At 40.6% G+C, this 9,133-nt stretch overlaps 1 non-coding gene across 1 annotated transcript; it reads left to right on the top strand.

Annotated features, from left to right (window-relative positions):
- The first annotated feature begins 4,869 nt into the window (after nt 1–4,869).
- LOC116096090 lies at nt 4,870–5,144 on the top strand. Its single transcript, XR_004120836.1, has one exon.
- The last annotated feature ends 3,989 nt before the right edge of the window (nt 5,145–9,133 follow it).

The raw sequence follows: 9,133 nt of genomic DNA on the forward strand, positions 1-9,133 counted from the left end.
AAAGAAAAGAAAAGAAAAAAGAAAAAGAAAAAAAAGAAAATATCATCCTGAGTGAGATAACTCAGACCAAAAAGGACATGCTTGATATGTCCTCACTGATAAGTGGATATTAGCCAAAAGGTACAAAATACTTAGGATACAACCCACGGAGAGCAAAAAGAGTAGAAAACAGAAAGACCCAAGTGAGGAGGCTTCAACCCCACTTGGGTGAAGAAAATAATTATCAAAGGCAAAGGGAGGGAGGGATCTGGGTACGAAAAGGGGGAAGAGAAAAGGGGGAACAGGATCAGATATGTGGGATAGAAGAAAAGCCTAAAGGTCCAGGAGAATGAATACAAATAAGCAGCCTTGGGGGTGGGATGGGAGGTGAAAGGACTTCTAGAAAGTACCAGAGACCCAGAAGAGACTCTCAGGACTCATTGGAGTGACCTTAGCCCAAATGCCCAACATTGGGGAGAGGGAACTCAAAGAGTCCACCACGAGTAGAAAGACAGGGCCCCCAGTGGAAGGACAGGGTTACTAACCCACAGTTAAAATTTCTGATCCGGAATTGTTCCTGTCTAAAGAACTGCAGGGACAACACTGAACAAAAGACCTAAGGAAAGGCAGTCCAATGACAGGCCCAACTTAGGATCCATCTCATGGAGGGACACCAAGGCCTGATAGCGTTACTGATGCTATGGTGTGCTTATAGAGAGGAGCCTGGCATGGCTGTCCTCTGAGAGGCTCTACCAACAGCTGAGACAGAGGTAGATATTTACACCCAACTGAAACTGTCCCGCAGTTTCACGAACCGGGTTCTGCCTCAACCCAAGGGAGAAAGGAGACCTGAAACACAGAGTTCAAGAACAAAAGGACACGAAGCCAAGTTGAGGGTTTCCAATCAAGGCTTGCCTTTACTTTTGGGGTTCAGCATTTATATACAAGAAAGCAAAACTGAATCTCTAGGTTACAATGGCATTTGAATAACATAAGCAATGTGGGAGGAGTAAGGAAGAGTCCGAACAAAGTCAAAAGGGAAGTCAAAGGGAAGCTGGGCTGCTGGGCGTGCCCGCTCCTGAGGGTGGCATCTCAGGGTGTCCAGCAGGTCTTGACTCCGACTCCAGGGAGTGGCTGGAGGCGCAGTCCATGGTGGGGGAGGAGGTCAACAACAGATGTCCTCAGGCTGCAGACATGTGCCAGCCATCAGGCTTAGTTTCCTCTGGAATCCTGGAAGGTGGAACTCAGAGTAGTGAGCCTTTGTTTTAGGCACAGCAGGTGTGAGTTGAGTTTCTGGTGACAAGCTCCCGATGTCTAGGAGCTGAGGCAGAAGGGAGGGACCCAACACACAACCATTGACCTGAAGTCGGGAACCCACCCCTAGGATTGAATTGGGGGGGTATGGAAGAAGCAGAAGAGGAGGGCTACCCCATAGGATGAAGAGCAGACTCAACTAACCCAGAACCCAGGGAGCTCCCAGAGACTGGTGTACCAACCAGGAGTATACATGGGCTGGTTTGAGGCTTCTGGCATATAGCTTCTGATAGCAGAGGTCTGCCTGGTCTGGCTGCAGTGGGCAAAAATGAGCTTAATCCTGGACAGACTTGGGGCCTCAGAGAAGTGGGAGGCCTGGTGTCAGAGGCAGCACTCTCTCAGAGTCAAGGGGGAATAGGAATGGGATGAGGAACACTGAGAGGGGGGACTGTGAGGGTAGGACAAGTACTGGAATGTACTTTTAAAAAGTAGTATATGTTTAAAAGGGTCTGTTGGAAAGATCTAGTGCCATTTTTTTTAATTTGATCTCTTCATCTCTGAAAATCTGAGGCAGCTTAGTGCTAGCTTTGTTTGTTTGTTTGTTTGTTTGTTTGTTTTGAGAAAAGGTCTGCCTGTTTACTCCTAATTATCCCAGAACTCTCTATGTAGAACAGTACAGTAGGCTGGCCTCAAATTTAAGAGTTCTTCCTGCCTCTGTCTCTGCCTCCTAAATGCTGGGATTTAGGCACCTAGCTTTGCCTGACTTTTCAGAATACTTCTGTCTTGGTGGGTATTTCAACTCAGATCAAGGCATCAACATAATAATGTTTGCTGATACCTGTTATGTAGCTGCTTACAGAGAAGGCTAAGCTAGTTGCATAAGAACAAATGACATTGCTCTCACTATGTAAATACACTGAAATTATGAGTTAGAAAATATGTTTGCAAAGGAAGCATCAAGACCTGTACAAAGAAGCTGGGCAAGGTGTGTACACCTATGATTACAGCTCAAGCAGTAGACTCATAGAGTCAAGGATTGCCTGTACTACAGAGCAAGTTAGTTCAACTCCAGTCTGGAAAACTCTGATTGAAAAAGAAAAACAAGGCTATAGATATGGCTCAGTGGTTAAGTGCTTCCTTACCATGTACAAGACTCTCAGTTCAATCATAGTACAGATAGATAGATTAGATAGATAGATTAGATAGATAGATAGATAGATAGATAGATAGATAGATAGATAGATAGAAGATGATAGATAGATAGATAGATAGATAGATGTATATGAAATCATTTCAATGACTTCCGCCTAAAGCAAGTTTTAGAATTTTATCTATAAATGATGTGATTTAGGAAAGAGCAGATTCTAGAGTGATAAATTTTGGTTTATGTAACTGGTAACACATCCCCTGGGGACGTTACTTATCCTATGTTATCATCTATTCTTCATATGTAATATGGAAATAGCTAATGCAAAATATAAACACTCAATTAGAAATTACATATGTTTGAAACATAAGACCTAGCTACTAGGTGTACTCAATAAATATACATTTTAATTCCCTTTTCAATTCCCTGACTTCCCTTCAAGACCAAACTAAAGAAATGCTACGATTATCCCAAGTGCTGCAGTAGTGAGGCCACTAGATGGAGCCATTCACTGTACTTTCTCCTTCCCTGCCTCTTCTCTGATTTCTGTCTGGAGCTTCAAGGTTGATTCTTCCTCTGTTCATCAGTCTTCCTAGAGGTCTGTAATGCCCGTGAAAGGGTCTAGAACTCTGCCTGTCTCCCTTCTAGCACATTCAAAACTTGACCGAACTCAGAAACATGGCTAGTGGCATTCTGTAAAACCAAATATAGGAGACTCAGTGGAAAACAGATCTCATACACAAGAACAGGACCTGAGCACTAATACTATTGAGTAGTAACAGTTGGGCAACTTGTTCTCGATCCCTTTTCCACTTTTTTCTCCATCTTTTTGATGTTTACATTTCCATACTCACCATGCTGTAGAGTGGCCATCGCAGTGAAATACTAGTTGTGAGATTCTTTTGAGCTGGCTCGTGGTTAAGAGTGCACACTGCTCTTGCAGAGGATCTGAGTTGGGCTTCCAGAACCCACAGTGAGTGGCTCACACTGCCTGTGACTCCAGCTCCAGGGGTTCTACCACCTCCCTTCTGGCCCTTCTGGATTCAAGGACAGCTCTCACTCCAGTTGTTTGGAGACCTGCATGAAGGCCTACTATGTGCGGTTCAGAGACATAGGTCCAGCCCACGCTCCCTGTTGGTTGGTGATTCGGTCTCTGGGAAGCCTCAAGGGTCCAGGTTAGTTGACCCTGTTGGTATTCCTGCGGAGCAGGCCTGTCCTCTTTGGGTCCCTCAATCCTTACAATTAAATCTTGAATAAAATAAAAAAAGAAGTCTAGAAGTCTTTAAAACATGAAAAACATACAGAATGAAATTCCCCCACTCCCAGAGGTTTTATAATAAGAAATTTGGAATTAACACTCCATAAATGACTTAACTATTGCTACATTCATAAATCTTTTGGGTGACATCTTTCCTTTTTTAAAAAAAAAACTTACATTTCCCTTTAAATGAGTTCATTTTCATAATTTTTTTTTTTTGCACTAGGAAAAAAAGTTGTTAACCCAAGATTAGTAGAATGGAAAGGAGAAGAATGTAAAAAGGTTCTCGTAAATTTATGAGCCGTGTTTTGGTTTTCTTTTTGTTTTGTTTTATTGAGACAAGTTCTCAATGAATATGTGGTCCCCCAGTGGCCTAGGATTTGATATATAGATTAAGATAACGTTGAATTCACAGAAACCCACTGGTAGGTGCCTTGTCAGTGCTGGGATTGAAGTTGGGCACTACCTTCTCCAGGACAAGCCTTGTTTGATCAAATTAAATGTTGTTTCAGTCTTGATCTTTCAAGTCATAATTGATTCCATTATCTACAATCTGCCTTGGAATATTAGATAGTTGCTACAATCAGATGTGTACACATTCATTAATAAAAGGTATTGTTTTGGGGCTAGAGTGATGGATGGCTCAATAGTTAAGAATACTTACTATTTATCTAAAGGACCTGGTTTCATCCCTAGCACCCAACCTGGCAGTTCACAACAGTCTGTTGTAACTCCTGCCCTAGGAGATGAAACGCCTGCTTTGGCCTCTATAAGCACTGCATGGCTATGGTACACAAACGTACTTGTAGGCAACACATCCACACATAAAACATAATTTTAAAAATAAAAATAAATTTAAAAAGGAGTGTACTACATACCAAGCTAGGTATGTGCTTCTCACAGAGTATCAGAGTAGATGTGGCAATGATATATAAATGTATACACTAATCTGTGTGTGTGTATGTGTGTGTACAGCAGTGTTCTTACATAAATATTTCTGACAATTTCTATTAGAGCTCTTTGCTTCATGAATTACTATAATACCCTTCCCTTCCTTATCTGCACCCTCTTCCTTTAACACTGAAAATCTGCTTTTAGGTTTGTTCAGTTCCAGCACAGCTTATTCAGCAGTTTCAAGGTTATCAAGTTGTACCCTAATAAGAAACAATGTTGCCACACAAAAGGACTGAACCTTTTTTCTCTATTACATTCCCTTTTAAATACTAGACTTTATCTGCAGTCTTGACCCCACACTGGGTTGTTGGTACCCTAGAACACACCAGATTTGAAGAAAAAGCATGCTCCAGAGGAAGCTGACACATCCCTGCTTAAAAGCCAATGGTTCCATGTACAATTTTCCTCTGCTAGATTCTGGGTACTGTTTCCATGGTGATAACAGCTCTGCCATATCATTATCGATCCACCAACAGTAAGAGAAGCTTTGCAGTTAGGAAAATGTTTAGCAGACAGCATGGTTTCTGTTGGACACTAAATACTGCTACAAAACCTTGAGTTACCAAAAATATTGCTGGAGGTGAACTGTTTGAATCTGGAAAGTAAATGTCAAATCAGAAAGTCCACATAAGTGAGCAATGAAGTCTACTAAACCATCACACAGTGGGAAACTTGACTGCCTAGCTTACTCCTTTTCTAATGACAAGCCCCAAATTAAATATTTTTATTTTGTCAAATAAATAAATATTAATTTAAACTATTTGTTCCTCAAATACAGTGGTTTCTCAAACTTCCTAATGTTTCGACCATTTAATACAATTCTGAATGCTATGGTGACCCCCACCATAAACTTCTTTTCATTGCTACTTCATAACTGTAATTTTGCCATTGCTATGAGTGGTGGCAACCCACAAGTGGAGAATCACTGCTCTAACACAATCCTTTGGGATTTGATGATCTACAAAGTCATATGTTATTTTAAATCAGCAATACTTGATAAATTCAAATACCTAAACATTATCCTTCAGTACTTTTATAGCACTAGATTTTTGTTCATTCAACCAACAGCAAGTACTTATTCTATGTCATCAAGACCTTGAACAAATCTCCCTGGGGAAAAACACTGCCTGCCTAGAATATCCATTTACATGATGAAAGGGATCTTCTATGATTTTCTTACTTTCTATGCCTTGGCTAATGTGTACAAGAGGGTGGGGATAGTGCTGATCATCTGGTTAAATGGGAATCTAGTTCTATAATTAATCATTATAGAACTTTTCAGCTCCTGGTGGAAAGATAGGAAGTTGAAACAATTGTAATGGATCCCCTACAAGTTCAGGGTACAGTACTGCCCATGGTTACTCATACCATATGGATCTTAATAAGAAGTATGAGGGAGCCTTAAGCTGACTACAATGACTTTGTTATACTCATTTCCCAGGGCTCCCACAACAAAATGTCAGGTGCTTAAGCAACAGAAGCTAATTTTCTGGAGACTAAAGTCTAAGATCAAGGTGTCAGCAGCAGGTTCCATTTCTTCTGAGGCCTTACTCCTTGGTTTACAAGTGAATATATATTGTTGTCTCCAAGCAGACCTCTTTGTGTACATATGAGGCCCAAGTATCTCTCTGTATGTGCCAATCTTCCCTTTTGATAAGGACACTATACAGCTTGGATTTAGGGCCCACCCCACAACCTCATTTTTAATTTAGTTTCTGCTTTAAAGGCTATACCCAGTCTATAAGAGTACTCCAAGCATTTGCTGTATCCCAAACAATTTTAAAGAACAGGATGTTGCTATACTGTCCAGGGTAGCCCTGAACTCTACAGCTCAAATGATCCTTCTGTCTTAGTCCCCTCAGATTGCTGGTCCTCCAAGCATGCTCTACCAAACTTGGCTTTAAAACAAAATCTTAAAGTGATGAATCTGTAGTGACAATGTTAAGTTGGAAATTTTCAAGTACAGCTACATGGTCTGTGGCTGATTTTTTGGCTCAATGTGTAAGACTGTATATGTAATATGTCTAAAATGTATGTGTAATATATCTAAATCAGACAAAGATGTGGCAGATGGACAGCATATACTGTCAGGGTTTATGAGGTGTTTAGACACCTACTGATAGTGCAATAAATGCCTCAAACCCCAAGTCATTCCCTCAAGTGCATTTTATAAAACTTTCAGGATTTTTTTTATACACCACAAAATTTACCCAGTTAAAGTACACCGGTGCAACAGTTCCTGCATATAATCTGATTTGTGCAGCTATTTCTCCTAACTTTAATATATTGTCATCATTCCAAGAAGATACACTGTACCTATTAGCAGCCACTTTTCCTGTCTCCCAGCCAACCAATAAATGGTTTGTCTCTATGAAGACTTGCTTACTCTGGACATTTTATGTAGTAGAAATAAAACAACATGTAGCCCTTTGCACTTCTTTCATGCCATAGCATTGATTAGTACATAATTCTGTTTAATTTTTAAATAATCATCTATTTCACATTTAATTTATCTATTCATCAGTTGGTAAGAAGTTAGTTCCAGTCTTTGGCAGCTATGAATAATGTTGCTTTGACCATTTATGTAAACTTGTTTTGTGTGAACATTTATTTACATTTCTCCTAGATATGACACAGGAGTAGAGTTGCTGGGTCATATATTATATTTTTATTTTTATTTTTTGAAAATCTATCAAGATGTTCTTCACAACTCTGAGTTTTTACATTTCTACCTACCAGCTGTATAAATAGTTATCTAAAATGTCATTCAAACTAGCCATACTATTTTAGAATTTTTAAATTTTATTCATATTTATTTTTATTTCATTGGCTTCTATTTTTACCTTGTCATTGGCATTCACTAAATCAAAAGAATAATCCATTGGGAGCTGGGTTCAGTCCAGCAATCATTCGTGCCTTTCTTTTTGGAGAAATGATTTGTTTTAAGCTTATTAATATAAGCAATGATATGAAAGCATTTCAGTTTTATACATTATTATTTATACAAGAACAGGTAATTTTGTTTTTCCTTTTTCAAGGTCTTCTCAGTTTAGTGAGGATTTCTCAAGTGGTACTCTTTAGCTTCATGGTGGGTGGGGGCTTGTTAGATTCCTGGGATGTGGTGAATCACAATCTCTATGAGAAGGGAGGTAGGAATCTGTTTTCAACAACTTTCTAGGGAATTGTTTCACACCCTCAAATTGAAGATTCTGTGAACTAGGAATAGAATTTCAAGCAGCTAACTCATTTGCATAAAAACCAAGAGACAGACAAGTAAAGGAATAGATGGCCCGAGGCCTACAGTTCTTCAGCAGTGTGCTACTCAATACTGCATAATAGTGGGCTCTCAAACAAACAAACCAAAAACAACCAAACTCGTTTCATTTGCCAGTTTAGACAGTATAAATATTCCCACCATGTCCAGTTTCAAGCAAGCAATGCTTAGCACGGTATACACACTGTTAAAATGATATTTCAAGCAAATAGATACAGTCAATGTAAATAATCTTAATATAGTATAATAACATAATTAGAATGTGGTGAGTGTCACCTTTATATTTTGTAGCTATATAAAGTGTAATTGTGGGAGCCAACGTGATAACCCAGTGGGTAAAAGTACCTGCTATCAAGTCTGATAATCTAAGTCTTGAGTCCCACACCTGACATGGTAGAGGAGAGAACCAACCCATGGAAGATGTCCACTGGCCTCTTATGTGCAGATCATGGCACATGACACACACTTTCATATGCATGTACACACACACACAAGTAACTGAATATAATAAAAAATATAATAACCGGAGTAACTGGGACCAGCGGGACCAGGCACATAGGAACTCTGCAAGACCAGTGGCTCAGGTTTCTTCCGGTCTATCTGAGCTGGTGCCCTGAGTAGACCTTGGGCACAAGCTCCACAGCCAGTCCCACAACACCCAGAGGAAGCTCCACTCCCAGGCGCTCTAACACACCCAGGATCAGAGGTGAGGAGGACACAACATCTTGTCCCAACACCAGGAGTGACTGGGACCAGCAGAACCCAAGTACACAGGAACTCTGGCAGCCCAGTGGCTCGGGTTGCTTCTGGTCTAAACTCTGCCAGCCCAGTGGCTCAGGTTGCTTCTGGTCTATCTGGGATGGCCAGTGCCCTGAGGAGACATTGGACACAAACTCTGCAGTCATTCCCAAAACACCCAGAGAAAGCTCCACTCCCAGGTGCTCTAACAAGGCCAGGGTCACAGGATCCCAGAATCATAGGATCACAGAGACAGCTTGACTCTGAAGAGTTCTGTCACAACCTGGAGCACAGGAAGGACAGGCTCCAGTCAGATTTAGCAAGGGCAGGTAGCACTAGAGATAACCAGATGGCAGGGGGCAAGCATGGGAAAATAAGCAACACAAACCAAGGTTACTTGCCATCATCAGAACCCAATTCTCCCAACACTGCAAGTCCTGGACACACCATCACACTGAAAGAGCAAGATCCAGATATAAAATCACTTCTCATGATGATGATACAGGACTTTAAGAAAGACATAAATAGC

This window comes from Mastomys coucha, chromosome X (genome assembly GCF_008632895.1).
Source record: "Mastomys coucha isolate ucsf_1 chromosome X, UCSF_Mcou_1, whole genome shotgun sequence".
NCBI lineage: Eukaryota > Metazoa > Chordata > Mammalia > Rodentia > Muridae > Mastomys > Mastomys coucha.